We start from the raw sequence: 12,672 nt of genomic DNA, 5'->3' as shown, positions 1-12,672 counted from the left end.
GAGTGCCTCAAGTGTCTAAGAGAGAGAAAAGAAAAGGGCTTCTCTGACTTTTCTCCCTTTTTCCTGACAGGCACTGGTCTTTTGAAATGGTGCCAATGAAGGCTGGCTTAAATCCTTGCAGCTGAGAGTTTTACAAGCTCAGTGCCTGCAAACAGGAAGAGAAAGACACTGTGAGATTAGCAAAAGGGACCTTGTTGCTGTTCTTGTTTTCCCTCTTCGGAGATGTCTGAGATGCAAAAGCACTTGTACCTTATCTTTCTGCAATAAAAAAACTTCAGGAAAGAGAACCGTGAAGAATGAAAATGATTCCTAAGTAAAATAAAATAAAAAAAACTGCCTAAAGCACAAAGAGTTGTGACGTCACACAGAGAGCTGTCTAGGATATTGCCTGATAAAAGATACCGATGTTAATATTTAAGGCTTAAACTATCAATGAAGCTATAGTGATGCTTTTGGATATGTACCTTTTCAGAGATCAACCCTCATCCTTGCTCTATTGTCCTTGTAGAGTGTTTGTTTTTGCTTGAGTATGTTTAGTAGTAAAATTCAGACATATATTAACCACTCATTTTCTGGCATAAATACTGGCAAAAAAATCTCAGGGATGATCATTCTCCTCTTTTTCTGTAGAATTTCTGCATATAAACAAAGGCAGGTGCAGACCAACTGAAGACGTCTGGAGCAACCACTGAAAATGGGAACTGTGAGGCATGTACTACCTGGGAATGATGCCAACTGCTGACAAAAGGCTTTACTGCACGTCTTTGAGAGAAGCCTTTAACTCACTGGCTTCAGGACAACTCAGCACAGAGCTGTTTGGCCAGCAGCAGATAAATCTGTCAACCCTTTTAGCTTTGTTACCAGACAGAATGTAAGTACTCATTTTTCTAATTTCTTTTGTCAATAGAAGCTCTGTTTTTTTTCTCATTTAGTAAAGTGAGATGTTTTCTTTACAACACATAATCTACATCTCACATGGCTGTTGCACTTGAGTTTAATTAGTCAACTGTAACTCTGAGTCAAAGCTAAATCTACTATATGCTCACAGCATAATCAACATGGCTCCTTGTAAGTTTGAGGGATTTACGTGTGAAAACGAGATTTTCTGACAGATTTCTTTTCCTGCCTTCTTCTCTGTGCTTCTTGGCAATCGGGTAAAAGTGGGCAGGGAGGAAAGAGGGCATGGCCCAAAAGCTGCTCTCAAGCTCCAGCCCCTGTTCAAGTGGGGTTGCTGGCTTACACACTGCTCAGCCTTTCCCTCGTTCCCCAGGTAAAAGAAAGAGGTGTGGATTGCATTTTTTCCTCGCTTTCTGCTGAGATATTTTTGTTTTTTCTTTCATCAACACCTTTTTATATTGCCAATATGCGATCGCTAGCCTGAAACTGACATAGAAAGACATGAGGTATTGCTAATTTCTTATTTTGATTCTGTTCGGGCCTTCCCAGTCTTTTTGTATCGAGTTCTTTCTTCATCTATGGCTGTTGATGTTTAACAAATTCTTTGGCTTTATCTTTTACATAGATTAGATCTCTTGTTTTCTAGGAAGAGACACAAAAATCTGAATAGAATACATTTTATTTTTAAAACCAATTTTTAGAAAAACAAACACCTTGTTTTGTCTTGTTTAACTACATTGTAATTGGCCAAAAATTTTTTTAAAACTTTGTATATGTACACAAAACTATTTTGATTTTATTTTGGCACTTTTAGAAATAAGATACAGATAAATAAATCTTGTTGCTCTCCTGTATCATAAAAAATATTTTGATGTTATCAATAAATCACATAATCCAAACAAATAAATAGTGACATTACCTCAATGTATCAAACACGACACTCTCAATGAGAAAAGGTGTTTGAGTTCATAAAATCTTCAATAAGGGGCAACATAAAGTTAACTATTACCACTATACAAAAATTATCTGCAACGGAAAAAGCCTTTTTAGAAAAATGTGGCTTACCATATCTTTAAGCAATTTGTATTATTGCTTAAAATGGTTTTAGATGCTCATGTCTCATAAACCTGTTTTAAAAACCAGTGCAGACCAGATTTTACTGCGGATACTGTTCTGCTCATGAAGGGACTTGTGTTACCAGGATTAGGAATCTGTACTTCCGATCAAATAGGTTTGAACTGTTTGGACTGCTTTTATAATAACTGAAGCAGAACAACCTACATATTCAACACATTGAATCTACAGGAAAGAACTGCCTTTTCTTCTCCCTTTATGAACCACTTAGTTTCTTTTTAGTGTAACTGGAGCATTTACATTCTATTTGCCAATGTTTGCATGCTATTTTATCTAGAACTAGCCAGATAGAGTGTTGCCTTATATTTGAATGGATGATACACATTTATTCATACAGTAATGCACAGAAAAGATGAATAAAGAAAAATAAAGTGGGCGTGAGCAGAGAAGAAAAAAAACAATTTCTTCCTCCTCTCAAGTTCTCCTTAGATGAACTTGCCATATAGCCTGATGACATGTTGTTTGGAAAACCACATCTTCCGCAATTTGTCTCGGTCTCCTCCCCATGGCTGGCGTGACTCTGTGGTCGTCAGGATCAAAGTCTCATTTTGCCTTTTTGCTTTCATCAGGTCTGACTGCACACACTTAATCAGCTCTTCCTGTTCGCAAAACTGTTTCAGGACCTATAAACAGCACTTGATCAAACTCTTTGGAGTACAGCCGTCTTACAAAAGACTACCAAGAAAAACCATTAAGGAAAAGCAGTGAGAGGTCTCTTTAAACAGACTGTAAATACTCTGTCAGTGTTTTACAATCTGTCTTTATCTTTGTGACAAGTTGTCGTTTAAATGGCTGAATCAAAGCTGACAGTGGTTTACCAAACAAACTTTAAAATTGCCTTATGATGATCAATGCTGTCGCACTGATTTCAACTAACACATCAGCAAACACTTCAAAATTCACGCAGACTTTGAAAATCTGCATCTCTAGAAAGAAATGTTGATAAAGAAATATCACAAAGAACCTTTAATAGTAGGAACTGAAAATGAGCTCAAATTCATTATTTTTGTTTCGATAAAAACAAATAACAGAACCATCACAGACTGTCATACGTTTCTACATTACAACTAAATAATCTTTTCATTGTACACTATACAAGCCTTGGCAGTGGTCTAAAATCTAAATTTAATCAGCCCAAGAATATTTTATCATGTCAGCAGTGGACCTGCCTATTGTGTAGGCTATTCTAAAGTTAGTGTTGAAAGGTCATTTACAGTGAAGTGTGCTAAAAGTATTCATCAGCAAATTTTACTATGGCAAGAGAGCAAGTTGTGTATAGTTGTTTTTAGAAATATGTTTAAAGAGATTCGAGGATCAACTGTTTTGTTTTATGTCTACAAAACCTCATCTCTGTGTAGCATAACTACAGTTGAAAATTGTAATCACACATTGCCAAAATGTAAGCATTTCGTGGGGGGCAGTAAAAAATGGCAGCTTTTATACCTTTAGTTACTGTGTTTAAAGCTACATTATATTGAAACAATGTAACCATTATAGTGTCTGAGGTGTTTTAAGCAGATCATGTTTACGGATCTGAACAAAATTTTTTCTTGCATGACAGGTACAGATAAGAATATGTGGAAACACCAATTTTAAGAAATAGAATTGTAATGACCCATAACAAAGGGACCCAGTATTCAGGCAAAAAAAAAGAGAGTGGGATAAATTAAAAAACGTTTATTAAAGCAACGGTGGATGGTTTGTGGATCTGCAAGAGCAGTGGCTAGGGTGTACAAGGCAGGTAACTCTGGCAAGAGGAAACACAGGTTAGTGACCACGGAAAACCTGATGGAGGATGATCTGAACGTGTAAGTCACTAACCTGGTTTGGACTTCAGTCATTGCCAAGAGAATGAGGTTGATACCAACAGGTTAGCTAACAAGATGCAGCGCTTGCCACAAAGAGAGTTCCAGAAGCTGAAGCCTTGAAGGACATGGAACTAAGAAGAGATCAGGGCCGAGCAGATGACAGAGGAAGACAGAATAATCCAGTGGGCCAAGTCAAGAGGCAGATCCAGGTTCAGTCCACAGTAGAATCCAACAGAATCTGAAGACAGGTCAGGCAAACAGATCAGAACTGGGGCAGACAGGCTCAAAGGTCCAAATATAGAAACAGATCAGGATCAGGCAATCAGAACATTATAAGTAAAGCTAGAAAACACTCACACCAAAGGCTCAAAAATAATCTGGCACTGATGGCTGGGACCAAGCAGTTTAAATAGAAGCAGGAGCAGGTGGATCAGATGAGCAATGATGAGAAACTGGGCATGGTTAGACAGGTGAATGAAATGATCAAATAAAACCAGCCATTAGTGCCAAGACCATGACAAAAATGTCATAATATATTCATAGCTGGAGTTTAATCTTTTAAATATTGAGAGGACAGCGATGAAATGTTAGCTACACATTGACATTAGCATTTTTATATTCAGAGAAGGCGAAGGTGACATAAAAGTAAAAGGCCCTGCACTTCAAGGAGATGTTAATGAGTGTATGGTTATAAAACTAGATAGAGAGGAACAAACTTTTATAAACTGCAAAATGGCTTCTACAAAACTATGCTAACTTATTATTAGCCTTAGAAATAAACCACTTAGCTGCTCCTAGAATCAAATCGTACAAACAGTAACACATTTATTGGACTGATAAATAAAAATATGCAAGCAATATATGATCTTTACCTTTACTTATTGGAGCAATAAATGGCAAATTTCGCTTCTTTGTCCTTAAGAAGAAGCGTGGTCTTGTTATATCACCTTTTAATCCCTTAGCAGATCAGTGCCTTAGCTTGCAGATGTCCAAACATCTGTCAGTGCAGATAGTACTATGCCTTACTGTATGCCACTGTATCTATTTCCTGAAGTGATCTTTCATAGTTTATGTGCTATCTTTCTCCATCCTCCTTATGCTATGGAATAAGGCTTTTCAAATCGGATAATATCAACCAGAATACTTCAGCTTGGCAGTCAGACGACATCGGTTTTTCACACAGTGGAGGAAACAAATCAAAAGCAAATCAAGCCCTTTTGCACTGTGAGGTGTATCTTAGTGGGTCAATTTATTTGAAATATTAGGTAAAAAACAAACAAACAACAACAACAAAAAATAAACAAAGCAAGAAAAAGACTGTAAAGAAGGAGTAGCTCGATCTAAAATTATTATATTTCCTGCTCCATTTGCATTACTATATATGATTTTCCTAAGTCATTTACCTATCATACCAAGTAAAACATGAACAGTGTCGTTTTAGATATTAATTAAGGACCGATTTGTAATTGTCTCTACAGTTAATCCAAGACTATTTGGTGTATCACACCAGAATGTCTATATGTACCTTGGCTTTGATCTACAATGTCACCAAAAATTCACACCGACTACAGCAATTTGGATCCTAGAAAGCGATCAATAGTTTCCAAATTTGAGTGGCTACAGACCTTAACATAAAGACAGAAAAATGTATGAATAAATCTTGAGAAACACACATCTTTATATCAAAGAGTGAGATGCATTATATTGCCCGCAGTATGCTACCATATCTGTTACATTTTATCTCTAATATAGAATTATGCTGAAAAATAAGCAGTTTATTTAAATGCATATTGTCATACCAAAATCATTTTTGTTATTCACTTTAATGTTTTTTTTTTTTTTTGTATTTGTTTTTTTTTATTTCAGACACTGGAAAATCCCATACACTTTTGTTCATAATTAATTTAATTGAAATATCTTGCCCTCATCTTTTTTTCAGCCCCGATGAGCAAACCCTGCTTCTGCAGCCACACAGGCTGCCAAAACATTTCAATCTCTGATGGCATTAATTGGGTCAGAAGGAATTCAGAATGTAAATGAAAAGCCCAGCTGCTTTTCAGCTAACATGGGTCATATGTTAATTTATGCAAATTGTTTCAGCCTTTGCATGGTTTTACTATTGCCTTTTACTATAACAGTGTCTGGCCTTGGTCATCTCTCTCAAAGCATGGCTCCGTCTAGACATGGGCACTTACCCAGCTTGTGTCCCAGGTTCTAGCTGGCACAGAAAACAGACTTCTTTTCAACGGTTTTGAAGTGGCTTTCATTCTGCATTAAAAAAAGGCAGCTTTTATACCTTTAGTTCCTGTGTTTAAAGCTACATTATATTGAAACAATGTGACCAGCATAGTGTCTAAGGTGAATTAAAAACAAGCAACTCCTTTGACAAACCTTTAACATTGCTTCAGCTGCACCATAACTTTCTGAGCAAAAATGATAGAGCTTACAGGCAAGTGTAAGCAGTTTGAATGCTGCACCACAGATGTTGAGTACAGCTGCCAAACAACTCCCTAAAAGGGAAAATGCACTTTTAAAGGTATAGTTTGTTTCCTTTTCTAACTTTCAAGAGTTACATTTATATAATACACTTAAATAAAAAGTGATACCTTTCTGGAAAAATAAGAAAATATCTAAAACTATCATTTAGAATTTTTTTTCTTTCTAAATGCTTTGAACATTTTTTCCATGTTGTATGGACTGAAACAGATTTTTTTGATGGGAGAGTTAATAACTTGTGGACCATGACACAGGAATCTCTTAGCCAACATTTTACTTATATACAACTAAGCAACAAGTCAGTCATCTTTTTCCAATAATTCACTACTGGCCGTTCCAAACCCAGCCCCATTCAGGTTTAATTCCACGCCTGTTGAAAATGTTAACTTAACCTTTTGATGAACTCATTTTCCAAGGCATCAGCACAATATTACAATGCAAACAAAAAGAGCCAGCCTTTAATTTAAGTACACTTGATCTATGAAGAAAAAAATACTCCCTAGAGCAGTGTTTCCCAACCTTTTTTGACTTGAGTACTGCTTTGGGCATTTTGTCTTATCATGAGTACCCCTCTCAGTCAAAAGTATTGATGATTGTCCAAAAGTAGAACATACAGTAAATGATGATAAAATAAAAACTATTTTTTTTTTATCTTTTAATTTTAGCATTTAATTCTTATACATTTTATCATGTCCATCTCAAATAAAAAACAACATAAATATGTTAACTGGAAGTTAGTAAGGAATCAAACTAAATCCAAAATAAAATCATAATATTATTTTAAAAACAGGTGCTCCTCTGAGTAAATCCCTGATAATCACATTTAAACTTGATTAATTGGGAACAAAAAATATAGTCAGACTGAATTAATTAGTTTTACTTTGTTTTCATCAAGACTCCTGAGCTGCTTTGATGGGTTGCGGTACCCCATTGTGAAAAACAGCTGATACCAGGCTGCTCTCTACATCTAATCTGCTTCTCTGCTTGGTTTTATGTGTCAAAGGTGAAGGCGAACTCAAACATAGAAAGAAAAACTTACTTTTTGATTGATTTGGTCCTCAGAAAGCAAAACAGATCCCAGCACTATTTTATTTTACTAGCAAATAAATAAAATATTTTCATGTACCCCTTGCAATGCACTCTCTGACTACTGGTACGAGTACCTCCGGTTAGGAATCACTGCCCTAAAAAACAAATGTTTTCTGTAAAGTTGTGTCATTCTGGCACCTCTATCCTAGAACCTCCTTTTGCAAGCCGAGGTGACATGATTCTTCCATCATTTTTTTTTTTGTGGGATAATTATCCAAAATGTTCAAACTGGGGAGTGGTGGCCTAGTGGTTAAGACATAGAGCTTGGAATCCTGAGGTTCTGAGTCCAAGCCCCACTCCCACAGACTGCCACTCTGGGTGTCTGAGCAAGACCCTCAACCCCACACTTCTCCCCGGGCGCCCCACGATGGCAGCTCACTGAGATCAAAAAAGTTCAATATTATTACAACTCAACACAGAAGCAGTGGACTCTTCCCTTCAGATCTACACATTTGCTTTCTAAACATTTTCATTCTGAAGACTAAAATGGCCAAGGAGGAGCGCTACTTCTATGTCTGGTAAAACATATCTGTTTTATTTGACCTTATTATGTGGCAAGATCAATTTGGTTCCTCCTCCAATCAGATTTCCCACAGTTTTTTTTTTTCAAACTTTTCTATCACTTTGGCTATACATATAAACAAGTTCTTCCCAGTAGCAATCTTCTTGTAGACTGTTATCTTTTCTCTTAAGTTTCCTATGCTGAAGACCAACAAAGCGAAATGTGCCTCTTTGCGACTTAAGACCAATGACACAGATAAAACAAACAGACCTGGATAACTAACCAAAACTAGACCCTCTGATCTGTAGGCTACCTCATTTCTGAAGATTTATTTTAAGGGGTTTTGAATATTCTTAGCAAGTCCCTAAATAAGCAGGTATTTATTTAGGTATATTCATAAATGTAGTTTAACAGTATTTGTTTGTGTTTGCTACCTTTTCAAAGGCCCTGTGAAAAGAGCAGTACTTTAAAATGTTACATTGATAAGTTTGAAGATGTTTAATTTCAAATGCTTTGATGCCATAAAACTATTATTAGAAACAAAATTTGGAAAAGTTAAATATTATGGCCGTAGAATAATTTTTTCTTTTTCTCTTTTTTCAATAGGTTCGCCAGATTTCCTCACCTACCTGCAAATCTATCTGTCCTTAAGGCTGAGGTAGTAGATTGAATAGTTGTGGGGTTAATGTCCTCCTTTTGAGAGAACTATACAATCTACTGTCTTTCCAAAGGAAACAGAATGAGCTGCTGTCAAATTGGAGCCTCTTCAGTTAAGGAATTCAGCAAAAAAAGAAATAAATTCTCAATCCAAAGGCATCCATTTAACACCACACAATAGGAAGTATAACTATGTCATTAACCAGCTGCTATGCAAAGAAGCTGATTTACACTATTTGTATTGCTTAAGCAAGAACCTGTTTCACAAATAACATGAATATGTGCTTGAAGTTGAGCCTAGCAAGGTGAGGTAGTAGGTTGTATAGTTTGTGGGATGGATCAAATCCTACTCAGGTGATAACTATACAGTCTCTTACCTTCCTTGACAGGTACAATGAGTGCTTGGAATCCCTCTCTTCTGCAAACCCACAAAGTGACAAAGCCTCTTTAATGCCACCGTGTGGCTAAAAACTCATGTCTACATTTGAAAAACTGCAAGTTGTATCTGGAGATCTGAAGCTAAATGCAACACTTTTTAGGTTTAATATGTATATGTATATTGCTGACTTGTTTATATTTGATTCTCTTTAAAAAATATATATATAATTTTGGAAAATTATTTTCTTAAATGCTACTTATTGGGCAGTCTAATGTGAAGAAGGGGATATGTTTTGTTTGTATCATTCATGATCTTGGAGAATACTAAATAACACAATGTTACGTTCATTTTTTTAAACATATCATGTAACTGAATTAAATATTAAAATATCACAGCCTAAACTACAAGTAATTAAGTATTTTTGTCACTTTAAATGCTTTGTTTTAAATGCGGTTTTCAATTTTAAAACAAAAATTGGAAACAATCTATGAAAAGAGGATAGAAAAACATGCTTTTTTGTTTTGATTCTGTTTGGTGAATTTCTATGTTACCTTCAAGGATGGCCAATGTCCTCAGTGCTTTTAGTCTGCCTTTATCAGGACGGGCCTGAGGCATAAGCAAACTTTATGGCTGCTTAGAGTTCCATATTGGCAATGGAACCTGAAGAGAACCAAATTAAAACCTGAAAAGAACCAAAATAAACAGTGAAATATTTCACTACATGTCCACATATTTGAAAGTTATCATAATCAGCAGTTGTGTTGTTACGATAATTTTTTATTTCTGTGATTGGATGTCCTCTGGACTCAGTGCAGGAGGTGGGAAACAAAAAGGATCCTTACAGTATATTAACATCTTTGATGGATAATGCATGAAGCTGGTGCTGAACTGGAAAGCTCCTTCAGTGACAGACTGCTGCACCCTAAATGCATCAGGGAGCATTATCACAGATCCTTCCTCCCAGCAGCTGTAAGACTTTATAACCACCACTGCTCCCAAAATCCTAAATAAATTTTTACATTCATGCTGATTTTTGCACATCTCTGATGTTGCTGCTATTTTCAAATATCCATTAATGTAAAAATGTCCACAGCTGTATATTGGTTATTGGTTCTCCAGTTACACAGAATTTATATTGTAAAAACACTTGCTAGGTACAGTATTTTATTTTTTTGAACTTTTATGTTATTTGTATACACTTTTCTAAGTCCACATTTGTTTGACCATTTTTACCATAATCTTTTTGATGCTAACACCCAAATTTCCCCATTGTGGGACAATAAGGGGATTTTCTATTTGATTCTATTCTAAAATCGAACACAGTACTTTATGTTGCACTGTTAAAAGATATGATTTTTCAAAAGTCTTGAATTCTGTATAACAAAAAATAAAATAAGAGAGAGTGACCAGCAGCATTTGCTGATAGCCTAAAGAGGCACCAGCATGCCATGTTCAGTTATTCTGTCAAATCTGAGCACCTCTAATAACCAAAAACCCCAGCAGATGGTGCTTCTTGAGAAATGTTTGAAGAGGTCAAAGAGTGTGTGAGCTGAGCTCCACAGTAACCTCACAGATACAGCCTCTGGGCACAGGTGGCAGCAAATATGAAACTGTGATAAGCAGTAAAACCTGACTGCTGACAAAGAACGTGCATATGTCTAAACCAGTAAACTGAATGACTCACAAAGATAAGTAAAGAGCTTGGTTCAGTTTCTACTTCTGTAAGAAGTTAAGCAACCAGCAGCTAAAGGCCTCTAAAAGAAGTCCTCACCCCCTTTCATCTTTAATTATAAGGCTTTGGCAAGAAAGATTAACACTATTAAAAGATAACAAAGAAGAGTTATTAGACAAAAAATACATATATTAGTTTTGAGAGTATTGGTCACATTAGTTACATACTCTGATATATTAGAGCAAAGTACTGCTGTCCAAAAATGAAGGTCTCTCATTTTTGGTGACGTCTTTTTTTTCTTTGTATGTTGCCTTTAGAGTAATGCTGTTAGTAACTAAACAACCCTCTTTTGCCCCATGTTGCTACAGGACATTTTCACTTAATGACACTCCCTTACTGTCTTGAGTGAACAATTCTAACAAGGTCTTCAACTTTTGGGCAGTGTTCAAAAGGACAATTTACATCTCTAAGACAAAGAAACCTCAAGTGGGTTGACAGTTGGACATTCTCCGGCTGCTATCCACTGATCAAAAATTGCTTGGAAATACATTGAAAAGACGACATGATCCAAATGATATCTACATTTGGTTGAAAAGTGAAAAAAGAGATGTAATCAGTTTGCTTATTTGCCATATGTTTACTATTTGTATTTTTTGGATTTTGAATGTTTTGAATAAAAAAAAATGGGTCGCTGGTCTGTCGCAGGGCAACAAAGAGACACACAACCATGCACACACTCCAGTGTTTTTGTTGTTGTTGTTGTTTTTTATTGTCAATAAACTGTCACAAGTACAGAGCAATAAAATTGACTCTCTGTATTTAACCTATCCCCTTAGTGAGCAGTGAGCTGCAATTGTGCGGCACCTGAGGAGCAGTCTGGGGGTTAAAGGTCTTTCTCAGGGAGCCGGAGTTGCACTCCATGAGAGTGGGGCAAACCTCAGGATTCCAAGCTCAACCTAACCACTAGACCGCCACTCCCCAAAGCAGACATTAGCATGAAGGGTCTTGCCTAAGGACCCACATTGGATGCTCATTCCCCCCCAGCTTGAATATGAACGGGTGAATTACCCCTTGAGCTAGTCAGCCACTAGCTCACACTGAAGAACAATTTAAAGAAGCCAATTAACACAACAGTCATGTTTTGGGACTGTGGGAGGAAGCCAGAGTATGGGAAGAACATGCAAAATCCATGCAGAAATACACCAAGCCAGGAATCAAACTCAGAACCTTTTTGCTGCAAGGCCAGAGCTACCCACTGTGGCACCATGCAGCCCCCAATCATACACTGCAAAAATAATCTAAAAATGAGTAAAAATGTTAAATTAAGTGTATTTACCCTTAATTTGAGCAGCTAAATAAGATGATTTGCCAATGGAATGAGTATTTTTACTCTTTAAATAAGATAATGTAATAATATGCACTTAAAGTAGGACAATGCAATTGTATTTTCTTATTTTAAAGCTACAGTGTGTAATAATTACAGGCATATAAAGTCAGAAATTTAATATATTATACATAACTATGTTATTTATCATCACCTATGAGCTCAGCCTTTTAACCATAATATTTGCGTTGCTTTAGAATTCGTTATTTATAATTACATAGGAGCGGGTCTCGCAGCCATGGAGGCAGACATCTTTGCGCTACGGCAGCGCAGAGCCAACAAACTAGCGACTGCGAGATCGCCCATTATGCTCGAAAGTAACTACGGCAAGTTGAGAGAGATTAACTGAGACGGTACTGAACAGTAGATGGCAGTATTATGCCTGAGAAGCGTTTAGTCTGCCTGAAACCAAAGAAGAAGAAGAAGCAGGTATACTGCGCCTCAGTAACAAGAAAGGTGAACAAGGCGGCAGGCATGAGGGACTTTGCAAACTGTTTGGCACTGTGTGGCCAAACATCAGACGAATGGAGGATCATGCCTACTCTGTATCACAACGAAAAGCGGCGGACACCGAAACCCCGTCATCTAAGAAGCGGAAACACGACGAGAATAAACGCAAGCGTGACAAGAAACGACAAAAAACACGGATCAACA

The 12,672-nt window shown here is 36.6% G+C and overlaps 1 long non-coding RNA gene across 1 annotated transcript; it reads left to right on the top strand.

Moving 5' to 3' along the window:
• The first annotated feature begins 646 nt into the window (after positions 1 to 646).
• Positions 647 to 9,944, top strand: LOC119779018. Its single transcript, XR_005280169.1, has 3 exons — positions 647 to 871; positions 1,162 to 1,283; positions 8,533 to 9,944. It is a non-coding gene; the product is annotated as an uncharacterized LOC119779018 (long non-coding RNA).
• Positions 9,945 to 12,672: the final 2,728 nt, after the last annotated feature.

Source organism: Cyprinodon tularosa, unplaced genomic scaffold (genome assembly GCF_016077235.1).
Source record: "Cyprinodon tularosa strain WSP-4 unplaced genomic scaffold, ASM1607723v1 ctg141, whole genome shotgun sequence".
NCBI lineage: Eukaryota > Metazoa > Chordata > Actinopteri > Cyprinodontiformes > Cyprinodontidae > Cyprinodon > Cyprinodon tularosa.
This window is presented reverse-complemented; position numbering and strand designations above follow the sequence as displayed.